Raw genomic sequence first — 12,522 nt, 5'->3', positions numbered from 1 at the left:
AAACAATCCTGCTCCACCATTTTACCCATTTGCGTCTCGAAGAAATCGTACTGCGTGTTGAGAAATCCGGTCACGATGTCCTGGGTGAAAGATTTCTTCGGTTCCGATAGAACTGCTGCCGTTGTTGGCATTTGGGAATCGTCGAAGCGAAAATCTTTCAGCTCGTCTACCATAATTCTGGGTGGCGGCATTTCGTCGGAATCGATCACGTGGATGGAGGCCACAGGTGGAGGGTTGGGTGATGAAGAAACCCGAGATACTTTTGGTGCCCGAGGCGATGGCGAGGGAATAGGATTCGTTTGGGTACGGAAGGGAGAGTTTGTAAGATCGTAAGCGTCGCCGTCGATTACGGATGTCCTTCTGGCGTCCTCCTGGTCCTGCGGAGGAGGCTGAGGAATATCGTCTTCGTCTTCTTCGTCGTCGATCAGCAGTTCGTTTTCGCCAACTTCGACACTGTCATTCAGGGGCCGTTTGCTGCCAAGTGGTGACGGGTTATCCGGTGCGGCCGATGCCATCTTGAATTGGAACTTGGAGACCGTCGAGCTGGTGCTTGCTTCAGGGGCACTTGCTTGTTTTCCCGCAGCACCGGCCAGGAAATCTCCAATGAAAGACTTGAAATGGGTAGAAGAAGCGGCCGATTGTTTGGCTGGAGAAGCGTCCTCCGGAACCATTCGCGTCTACGAAGGTAATTACCACAGTTGACCCTATGCGTGAAGCTCCGATTATTTTTCATGGCAAAGCATAGGAAGTCAATTTTCAAATGCTTTTAAAAAATTCAAAACACTTTTTAATTAAATTCTGTTAAGTGTACGGGGTTAGACTATTGATCAACTATAGAATCAGCAGCATATTGAGAAAAAAATAAAAAACTCAAAATTATATGCCTATAAGGTAGCCCATCAAAAGTATATCAACATATACTGAAAAGATTTTAAATAACTATTGTAGTTAATTTTATATGAGCATTTGAAATGTCGCTTCCTATACCTTGCCGGGTAAAATTTTCGACGCTTCACGCATCGAGCAAACTTTTCCCAGATGGCAGCACCGTACCTTCGTGCACTCGAATAGGGGAATCACTCAAACGGGCCAGGTTCTGCGCGATGGCTGGTGGAGGTACCCATGTGTTTGTTTCGGATACAGAAGGGGAATCGCGGACTGGGTCAGGGTTACGAATTATACTCTGTCGCGTTCGAATGGTACTTCTACGTAGCCGGGACATTTTTCACAAAATTATAAGTTAGAGATTTGCGGTCCAGCGCTTATGAAAAAAATGTTTTTAACTATTTTACTGTCGGCTTCAAATCGATATCACGTGTGTGTTATCAATGACTATCCTCTAAATCGGTGTTACTCCATTCAATTCAGCAGTATCAGCAGCAGTACTGCACCGTGAAACATTTCAATTATCATTGTCTGTGTTGATTATTGCATACTTGATGGCGTTAATTGCTAAAGATAATTTGGGGCAGTACACGGAGAAAATGAAGTACTCAAAAGTGAATTCATTTCACTCAATTCGAGGTTTTCAAATATGTGCTAGAATAAGGGCGTAAATCGCATGATTGATTTCTCTTCATCAATCCTCAATTCTGTGAATAAAGGTGACAAATAGCAAGTTTGTCAGCATTTTTTCACTTTAGGCCGCTCGCCATTTTCATTTTGTTTTCTTGTAGACACAGATATCAGATGTTTATGCTAGAACAAAATAATTCTGAAAAACTGTAAATATTCAAACTGAAACACTTTGACATCTGGAATATGCGACCTGGAAATCAACAAGCAGACACACGGATAAAAACGGATTATTCAACGATGGAATGGAATAAACCAATAATGTACAATGTAAGGTATTGCATACAATACAGCGTATTGTAATTGAATGTCGAAGCAACATTATTCTTGATTGAATGTACACAGGGCCGGCTTTACAAATGTGGGGGCCCCGGAGCCAGAGTATTGTGGGGGCCTTTATCCCAGAAAACAATTTCAATGTTATAGTATGTTCTCATCGGGAATTCCCATTTCACTTTTAAGGTTAATGTTTAAGATAAGGTTCTAATTACCATAAGTTACAGATATTTGAACTGAATTAAACAACTCATAAGCGTAAGTTGAGATCAATGGCTGTAAGTGATAAAACCATTTTTTTGACAAAAACAGTTTAGAATTTGTCCAACAATTTTCACTCCGTACAAATTGTATGAGAGCAAAAAATAACACAAATCAATCTCCTACAAATTATAATACTTTTTGAAACGGAAAACCACTTTAGAAGGTTTTTTAGAGTTAGGTCAAAATCTACCAAAATGTAACATTCACTTACTTTGGGCCCCTCAATTTAATGTAGTTCAATATAGCTTATTAAAAATATTTCAAAGCAATGTCGCAATTTCTTTTCTTTTCAACGTATTTGTTCTTTAAAATTCATGAAATATGTTCACCGCAGTGCTCAAACATTTTTCTTTATTTTCATTCATTTTTAGATTCATATAAAAGAGATCCAACTAAGCTTTTAGAAACAAGCAAAAAGTGAAACTTCCAGATCCAAAGCAATAGGGCACACAACAGAAAAGCCTTGAAATAATTAAGATTGCAAGCCAAAGGATTGTATACTAATTTAAAATTTGAAATCCTAAATTTTCAAATCCCTGTATTTGATTGGCACCATTCCATCGGTTTCTAATAATTCTTAAATGTTCAATAATTATTTTAGTTGCATTTTGTGGTGGCCCCTAATCTGTGGAGGCCCGGGGCCATGGCCCCCTTGGACCCCCCGTAAATACGGCCCAATGTACAATTCAATAACAATTCATTAGTTTAATTTGAGTATGGAGCACGATCAAAGCAAGCAAAGAAAAACATCCCATCTGTTGCGGTCCACGATCGTCATTGTATCGCAAGTTGTAACAAGTCTAATAAATGGAAGCAGCGAGCGAGAGCCCCAAAGAGAGAGCGATGATAAAATCCATTTTTCTCGCTTGTTTACCGTTGGGGATAGGTGTTTTTCTTTACTGACACGATAAACAACTTCCAATAGCAACAGTATCCCCCAGACTTGGAGCATGTTTAGAGGGGTTTTATCATGCACTACTATCCCCCCAATCTGATCAAAGTTGTAGCAGTATACGATGAACAGTCTCTCATAATGTGCAGCATGTTATGATAGTTACAGAGAGCGATACGTGAGAGATTCTCTCAATTTTCTCTAGATTCAATCCCTGATTGTAACAGAACACTGTATTGGATTTTAATGGTTTTGTACCTTACGATTTTGACCAAATTTTTATTTTCGTGGAAAACACCTTTTCCTTTTTACTGTGTTGCTTTACTGATAGAAGTAAACGAAACTGTTCAGAGAGCAAGATATTGTAGATCTAACGCAAAGCTAAAATGCGTAGATGGCGCTCTTCTAGAATAGGGACTAGTGCATCTTAATCAATATTTCTAGTGATAACTTTGGAAGAAAAATCACCATAATCATTTATCTGACAAGATTTTCCCAATTTAAGCCACAGGAAACCGTAAATATTCATTTCAATTTGAAACCATTCGCAGCCTAACCTCACTTTTGATGACCAATATCGGGTGAAAAATACTTGAAAAGTAAAAATATTTAATTTTGTAAAAATAAGTGATTTTAACTGTGGTTTTTCAAAGGACGAATGCAACAATGTTGAAGATCTATGCCTCTATATACCTACTGTCGTGAATCGCAAGTCAGTCCCGTCTGTAAAAAGTACGCATTGAGAAAATGGGCTGTGAAGTTTTCAAACTCGTTTTCCATAAGAATATTCAAAATATTCCAGAGGATCTTAATGAAATTTTCACAATTTGCTTTTCACTTCGATATCATTCTGAGAAAAATATAAAGATGATCAAAACACGGTTCATTTTTGTGCTACAAGCAGGGATTGAATCCTGAGAAAATTGAGAGAATCTCACATATCGCTCTCTGTAACTATCATATCATAATATGCAGCACATTATGAGAGACTGTTTATCGTATACTGCTACAACTTTGATCAGATTGGAGGGATAGTAGTGCATAATAAACCCCTCTAAACACGACCCAAACCAGGGGGACACTATTGCTATTGGAATTTCGTGGATTGTTTATCGTGCCAGTAAAGAAAAACAACGGTTAAGGCTAAGTAGCCCGTCATTCTTTTGGTTACAATGATGACTTTTGAGCTTGCAATTTCAAAGTGATAAAACTCAGTCTTGATAGTTTATGTTACTTGAAAAATTATCACTGTACGCGCTAACATGTATAAAGTATGCTGATACTTTTTCAGCTGTGTGAGCGCAAAACCAACTGATTTTCTTTAATTTCAAATCGTGAGATGAATTAGCAACAATCATCAACGACGCGTACAAATTTTAATGACGGCCTACTTCGCCTTGACAAGTGAGAAAAATGGATTTTATCATCGCTCTCTCTTTGGGGCTCTTGTTCACTGCTTCCATTTATCGGACTTGTTACAACCTAGGGGGTGCGAACTGGATATCAACATGCAGCCAGGCTGCTGTCAGGCTCAAATTTTCATTAAAATGAACCGAGTATGCCTAGAAGTGTGCGGACATTATTTCGCCATGCAAAAAATGTATACCCTTTGAGACACAGAAATAATCAACTTTTGAAGAAAAGTTTTACTTGGTCTTATTGATGCGTAATATTTTCAGAACATTTGTGCAATATATTTATACTAACATACGGTCAGAAACTATCTGTTTCAGCTGATTCATTGGACTTTTTGCCCTCATCGAATTGCAGAAGTTTAGTGTGAAGTATTTTAAGTGTGCACCTTCAAAATGGTTTCCAGCGATACACACAAACAAACAACGGTTAGCACTGGTGGAAACAAATGGTGTTCAAATTGAATGACCAAAATGTTCGACATCGCACCCCTCAGGTTACAACTTGTGATTGACGATCGTGGACTGCAACAGTTTGGATGTTTTTCTTTGCTTGCATTGATCGTGCTTCATACTCAAATGAGAGCGAATTCTGCAATGCCTGGCTACACGGTGCGGAAATCTGTAGTGGGACTGATATGCGGTTACTTTTCATTATAGGACAGTTTGACTTGCTGTTTTTTCCTATTTTTTCCGAACAAATTTTATTATCTCATCAGTGTAGCTTAAAGAGCATTGTAAGATATGTTGAAAACTGAACTCAACTCAGTTTTAACGAAAATGCAGATGGGACTGCCTTGCGATAGGCAGTATAGGAGTTCAAATTCTTTAGCTATTGTTAACAAAAATATCTGGTAAGTTGGTAACAATCCATAAAAAAAAATCACAAACTCTATTCTTTTCACCACCAATCAATATGCATTTTGTTGAATTGTTTGTGTATTGTTATACAATACACCAATTACCATTCAAAACAACACAAAAACAATATTTTTTACAGTAATTCACTAAATTTTGCTACCAATAAAAAAAACAATATATCTTTTTGTTTTTGTCAAACCTTAGTAAAAGAAAACACAATATTTGTATTGTTACGATACTTAACAACCCATACGTTATATTGTAGAAAACCTCATATACCACCGAGATGAACTAGCCCAGGGCTAAAAATCTCGTTAATAAAGATAGAAAAAAAAACTCATAGTAAGACGTATCATATTCTTGGCACTTCCGCAGTGGGGTTTTTTGAAAGCTACTGAGCTTATATTTGGCTACAATATGCGTCATTTTGAAGTGATTCTTATTGCAAAGTTTGAGACAATTCGGCTGAGAAAAACACCCCATGCCAAAGTGAATCATCGGAGTGCCCAAGTAGCTCTGCACTTTACACACAGTGAATTGTTCAAAACAATATATCCAATGTTTTGAATGGTACTCTTACAATACGTTTTATTGTATTTGTATTGTATTATTTATACGGGCAGGCTGCTGTCAAACAAAAATTTTCGTGAAAATATCCGAGTATGCCTGGAAATCTACGGTCATAATTTCGTCACGCTGAAATATGTTATACAATTTATATAACACAAAGGCCGCCTACTGTTGAAGCAAAGTATGCTGTTTCGCTAAAGAGAAGTAAAGAAATTTCTTGACTGAATGGTTTAAGAAATTTCCCGCAAAAAGTTTCATTTGAAATGAAATGTGATTTTCTTGACCATTTCTTGGAAGAAATTTTCCACGCATCGAGGTAGGCGATTACTCATCTTGTCAACGGCAACCAGCCTTAAGAAAAAAAATTATTTGGTCCAAATTATTCTTGTCTTTTACATTGAACTGATTAATTTTTTTGTGTAGTAATTTAAGTGTGCCTTTAGACCTGTACGCAATGTTCACCACCATTTTTATTTTGATGTATTTTCACTTTGTTTTATTTCAAAATGTTACGATTCAATAATCAAAAATCAATTGCAGGGCTGGTGGCAGCCAGGCAGCAAAATAATAGTGACTTCAATGACTACAATGATTAACCCTCTAGTAACCAAATTTATATTTTCGATTTACGAATTAAATTTACCAATTGGGTCCTAAAATGTTTAATGAAATCTTGTTTTTATTTAATGACACGAAAGAGCATGTTACTGCAACTATTTTAGCAATTTTTCCCGCTCAAATAACGGCTACATCATTTTTAAACTTTAATTTAAAAATTGGGTCCATAAATGAACCTTGGCACTTTTGATCATGTTTGACGTTCACTTAATCGACAAAAATACCACAGGGCTTATAGTTTTAACACTGGGGTTGTTCCTATCTGACATTTCGGAAGGGACACGGAAAACAAAATACACCCAAAATTTAAGTTTAACCCAAGGAGTGTGACAAAATCTAAAAAAAATGTTTTTGGGCTTAAACAAAAGAAAAACATTAAAAAATTGAGTAAACATGTGTTTTTGACCTAAACTTAAGCGTTTGACATTATAATTGGGACAGGCCTATAGGACCCTATTATGAACATGGTTAGCCACACACAAACATTGAGATTTACAGGATTGGCGACTGACCCATGATCAATTTTTCGTATATACGCCTACTTTATCCGAGTCGTTAGAGTTCGCGGCTAGAAAGCAAAGCCATGCTGAAGCTGTCTGGATACGATTTCCGGTCGGTCCAGGATCTTTTCGCAATGGAAATTTCTTTGACTTCCCTGGGCATAGAGTATCATCGTACTTGTCACACGATATACGAATGCGAAAATGGCATCTTTGGCAAAGAAAGCTCTCAGTTAATGACTGTGGAAGTGGTCATTGAACACTAAGCTGAGAAGCAGGCAATGTCCCAGTGAGGACATTTCATTTCATTTATTTAGTTAACATCTAAATAGGTAACACTGAATCAACAATTTAACGCCACAATACTCGGTTCTTGGCCCCATCTCTCCATCCTCGGTTCTGCCCAACGCTCGCCAAATCGATACGCACTTGATCCACGTCTTCTTGTACCAACCGGATCTGACGCGAACACCTTCTTTGCAAGGTTGCTGTCCGGCATTCTTGCAACATGCCCTGCCCATCTTATCCTTCCAGCTTTGGCCACCTTCTGGATACTGTGTTCGTCGTAGAGTTGAGCGAGCTCGTGGTTCATCCTTCGCCGCCACACACCGTTTTCCTGCACACCGCCAAAGATCGTCCTAAGTACCCGACGTTCAAAGACTCCAAGTGATTGCAAGTCCTCCTCGAGCATCGTCCACGTTTCATGCCCGTAGAGGACTACCGTTTTGTACATGGTACATTTGTGAATCTTTTTTGACCGTAGCTTCTTGTGAAGGCCATAGTAGGCCCGACTTTCACTGATGATGCGCCTCCGTACTTCACGGCTAACGTTATTGTCAGCCGTCAGCAAGGATCCAAGGTAGACGAATTCGTCGACCACCTCGAACGTATCTCCGTCTACCGTGACACTGCTACCTAGGCGAGCCCTGTCGCACTCGGCCCCACCAGCTAGCATGTACTTTGTCTTGGACGCATTCACCAAAAGTCCAACTTTCGCTGCCTCGCGGTTCAGGCGGGTGTACAGGTCTGCCACCTTTTCAAATGTTCGGCCGACGATGTCCATATCATCCGCGAAGCAAACAAATTGACTGGATCTCGTAAAAATTGTACCCCGGCTGTTAAGCCCGGCTCTCCGCATAACACTTTCTAGCGCAATATTGAACAACAGGCACGAAAGTCCATCACCTTGTCGTAGTCCCCGGTGGGATCCAAACGAACTGAAAAGTTCGCCTGAAACCTTCACACAATTTTGCAAACCCTCCAACGTCGCTCTTATCAGTCTCGTGAGCTTCCCAGGAAAGCTGTTCTCGTCCATGATTTTCCATAGCTCTACGCGGTCGATACTATCGTATGCCGCCTTAAAATTGATGAAAAGGTGGTGCGTTGGGACCTGGTATTCACGACATTTTTGGAGGATTTGCCGTACAGTCGAGATCTGGTCCGTTGTTGATCGGCCGTCAACGAAGCCGGCTTGATAATTTCCCACGAACTCGTTTACTACGGGTGACAGACGAAGGAAGATGATCTGGGATAAAACTTTGTAGGCCGCATTTAGAATGGTGATCGCTCGAAAGTTCTCACAATCTAACTTGTCGCCTTTCTTGTAGATTGGGCTTATTACCCCTTCATTCCACTCCTCCGGATGACCAGGATGATATCATCGACATAAAGAAGGAGATAGACCACTTCATTCCCATGTCGTCGCCAATAGAGACAGCTGTCCGTGTTCGAGCGTTGGAAGCCCAGTTGCAGGATAAACTTGTGGAACTCCGAATTCCAGCTTCTTGGGGCCTGCTTCAGTCCATAGAGCGATTTCTTCAGCCGACAGACAAGGCCGGGGTCGTCCCTCTTGACGTGGAAGACCCATCTGCAGTCGACGATGTTCTTTCCTTGTGGCCGCGGCACAAGTTCCCAAGTCTCGTTTTTGCGCAACGATTCCAGCTCACTTCCGATGGCCTGTTTCCAATCGTTCCAGTCGTCTCGTCTCCGCAGCCCGTCAATCGTGGTCGGCAGGTTGTCCACAAACATCTCGGCGTTCAACGCAAACGCCATCGTCGATTCACCGAAGCCATTAGAAACACCTGAGAAACATTCAGCAACAGTAGTTGCTCTTGAGCCGGTAATGAAATCTAACAACTTAACGGGAAGTCTGCGCTCCCGTTCGCTGCGCCTCGTGATCACTTCTGCTGGGCAGTTGTCACGTTCTGGTTGCGAAGGGAGCGCGCTGTCGATCTCGTCGTCGTCGTGGTTGCCCTCGCCATCATCGTCAGTGACTTCACTGCCTTCCTCATCGGTTAGCTTTTCTTCAGGTTGATTCGCAATCGCATCCGTAGGCTCCGTCATGTCCAGTTCCTTTACCGAACGGTCTTCTGATACCTCCGATTCTGCATAACTTCTGTATAAGACTTGAGTGACCGGCTTCTCTTGCTCAGAACCACTTCTCTTCTCGTCGAATACCAGATATTTTGAAATGAAAATCTTCTTCTTCTTTGCGTTCCAAATGCGATAGCCATTCGGGGTGTAGCCTACCAGAATATTCTTCTCAGAACGTGGATCCAGTTTGGTCCGCTTTTCCTTTGGAATCCAAGTGTGCGTCACTGGCACTGAGCCAAAAACACGCATCTTGTCGATATTCGATTTCTTCCTATACCAGGCCTCAAATGGAGTTTTCTTCTCTTTCAGCGCTGTCGTTGGACTACGGTTGGTCACGTATGCGGCGGTTAGTACCGCCTCACCCCACATGGATTTGGACAAACCGGCATCCTGTATCATCGCACGGGACTTCTCCAGAAGGGTGCGATTCATTCGTTCTGCTACACTGTTCTGCTGTGGGCTGCATGGAACGGTTGTTTCAATACTGATACCTTTTGAGCGACAAAACTTCTGAAACGATCCTCCAAGATACTCCCCGCCGTTGTCGCACCTCAGTCTTGCCACACGAGTGCCGAAGAAAGCCGTAACCCGAGCGTAGTACTCCTCGAATTTTTCCTGCACCTCATCCTTGCTGTGTAGAAGGTACACGACCGTAAAATGGCTATACCCGTCGATGAACGTCAGAACGCTTGTTATCCCAGGTCCTCGGAGTAAACGGGCCACATACGTCCGAGTGGATTACTTCCAACGGGCGCGTCGCACGCCTCTCTGCAACATCGTCAAACGGGTTTCGGGTTTGCTTCGCCTGTATACATACCTCGCAGATGCACTGATTGGGTCAGTCGAGAACCTTCGTCGACGTTTCCACCATCCCATGCTTCCAAAGAGTTTTCATACTTGCTTCTCCCAGATGGCCGAGGCGCCGGTGCCACAAATCGAAGCAATTTTGCTTTGCGGCCATCGCGCCAGGTTCGGATGATGCACCTGCACTTCCACATAACTCGATGTTCATTTTGTATAACTGTCCGGCTCTCCGACCGGTAGCCATCACCCGTTCACACTTCGAAATCATCACGGAGCCGTTCTAAATCTTCACCACCATACCGTTGTCTTCAACACGCCGTACCGAGAAGAGATTGCATTGCAGTCCCGGTACGTACAGGACGTCTTTCACTACTGCCGGTTGCCTTCTTTCTCCGATCAGCATGTTCACTCTCACGGTCCCCGCGTACTCCACATAGAGCGCCTGGCCGCACTTGGCCACTGCTATACGTACCTTCTCAGCTAGCGGGTGTAGTTGCTCGAAAAATTCCTTGCTCCTCAGCATATGGTCTGTGGCTCCCGAGTCGAGAACCCAATCGATTTTCACATCTTCTGTTGCCGTGGAAGCCGAGAAACAATCTCCCTTCGCGGTAGCGACGAACGCGACTTCCGACTCCTCAGCAACGTTCACTCGATATTTCTACTTCCGGTTAACCTTCCCTCCGCTTTTTCGGTTTCCTTGGTGACCAGATTCGTTTGGAGGACTATTTTCCTGACATTTGGCTCTCTTGTGCCCAAGCTTACCGCATCCAAAGCACTTAAGCCTCATTTTCTTTCCGACAAACGCCGAGTCGCTCGCCTGGCCATCCTTACCAGCAGCTTTATTGTTCTTGAGCTGGTGAATGGCATCCTTAACCTCCCTCATAGTGGGGGCTGGTTGGTTTCCATCCTCCGCAGTACCGACGAAGGCATTTCCTCCGTTGCATTAACTTTCATTGCCTATGCTCTCAGCGCCATTCAGATGTTCGTCGAAGTGCTGCTTCCACCTTTCGATCCCCCACGCTCGTCCGTCAAAATGCTCCCATCCTTATCCCTGCACATCTCGACTCGCGGCACGAAGCTGTTGCGGGTTGCGTTGAGCTTCTGATAGTACTTGCGTATTTCTTGAGACCGGCACAGCTGTTCCATCTCCTCCAGGCGGCGTTTTTCCTCCCGAAAGAGGCGGGTCTGCTGTTGCCGTTTCCGTCTATAACGCTCCACGTTCTGCCGGGCCCTTGCTGCAGCATGACCGCCCGCGCTACGTTCTTCTCCTCCAGAATCTGGCTACATTCCTCGTCTAACCAATCGTTCCGTCGTAGTCCGTCCCACATACCCGACGTTGCTGTCAGCTGCATTGTTGATGGCTGCCTTCACTGTTCTCCAGTAGTACTCAAGAGGGGCTTGGTCCAGCTCACCCTCTTTCGGTAATGCTGCGCGTATGCCGCTGCGACATCCGGTTGCTTGAGTCGCTCTAGGTCGTACCGGGGCGGCCGTCGGTACTGTACGTCGTTGACGACGGAGAGTTTTGGGCGCAGTTTAACCATCACCAGATAGTGGTCAGAGTCGATGTTAGCGCCACGATAAGTCCTGACGTCGATAATGTCGGAGAAGTGCCGTCCATCAATCAGAACGTGGTCGATTTGGGATTCTGTGGTGATCTCCAGGTGCATCCGTATGGAAGGCTGTGCTGGAAGTAGATGCTACGAATGGACATATTCTTGGAGGCAGCGAAATCAATTAGTCGTAAGCCGTTTTCGCTCGTCAGCCGGTGGGCGCTGAACTTTCCAATAGTCGGTTTGAACTCCTCCTGGCCAACCTGAGCGGTTAGATCTCCTATGGTGATTTTGACGTCATGGTTTGGGCAGCTGTCGTACTCGCGTTCGAGCTGCGCGTAAAAAGCGTCTTTATCATCATCAGTGCTTCCGGAGTAAGGGCTGTGCACGTTTGTAATGCCGAAGTTGAAGAACCGGCCTTTGAGCCTTAACTTGCACATTCTCTCATTGATCGGCCACCCGATCACGCGCCCCTGCATATCACCCATCTCAATAAAAGCTGTTCCCAGCTCGTGTGTGTTGCCGCCGCTCTGGTAGATGGTAGGGTGGACCATTCCCCCTAAATGTTCGGAGGACCATAATGCGCAGTTTAGCTTAGAGTGCTTCTCAGGCACACGGACGATGATCAGCCGCCACTGACATGGGGAACAGACGCTGTTGTGAGCCGTTCCTAACATGGATTACAGACGCTCCAGGTTTGCTGAAGTAAAAGCTTAAGCAACCCCCCCTCCTTCCCTATCAGCATACGACCAAAGTTCCCACCGGGGTTGGTTACTAGATCTTCCCTAAGGTTACTCGTACCCCGGCCAGTACCACGAGGAGGTAGG

At 43.4% G+C, this 12,522-nt stretch overlaps 1 protein-coding gene across 1 annotated transcript in view; it reads right to left on the bottom strand.

The window, feature by feature from the left end:
• The window catches only part of LOC110676884 (translation initiation factor IF-2-like), a 35,627-nt gene that overhangs the window by 18,391 nt on the left and 4,714 nt on the right, over window positions 1-12,522 (bottom strand). The window lies entirely within an intron of this gene.

Source organism: Aedes aegypti, chromosome 2 (genome assembly GCF_002204515.2).
Source record: "Aedes aegypti strain LVP_AGWG chromosome 2, AaegL5.0 Primary Assembly, whole genome shotgun sequence".
Classification (NCBI taxonomy): domain Eukaryota; kingdom Metazoa; phylum Arthropoda; class Insecta; order Diptera; family Culicidae; genus Aedes; species Aedes aegypti.
This window is presented reverse-complemented; position numbering and strand designations above follow the sequence as displayed.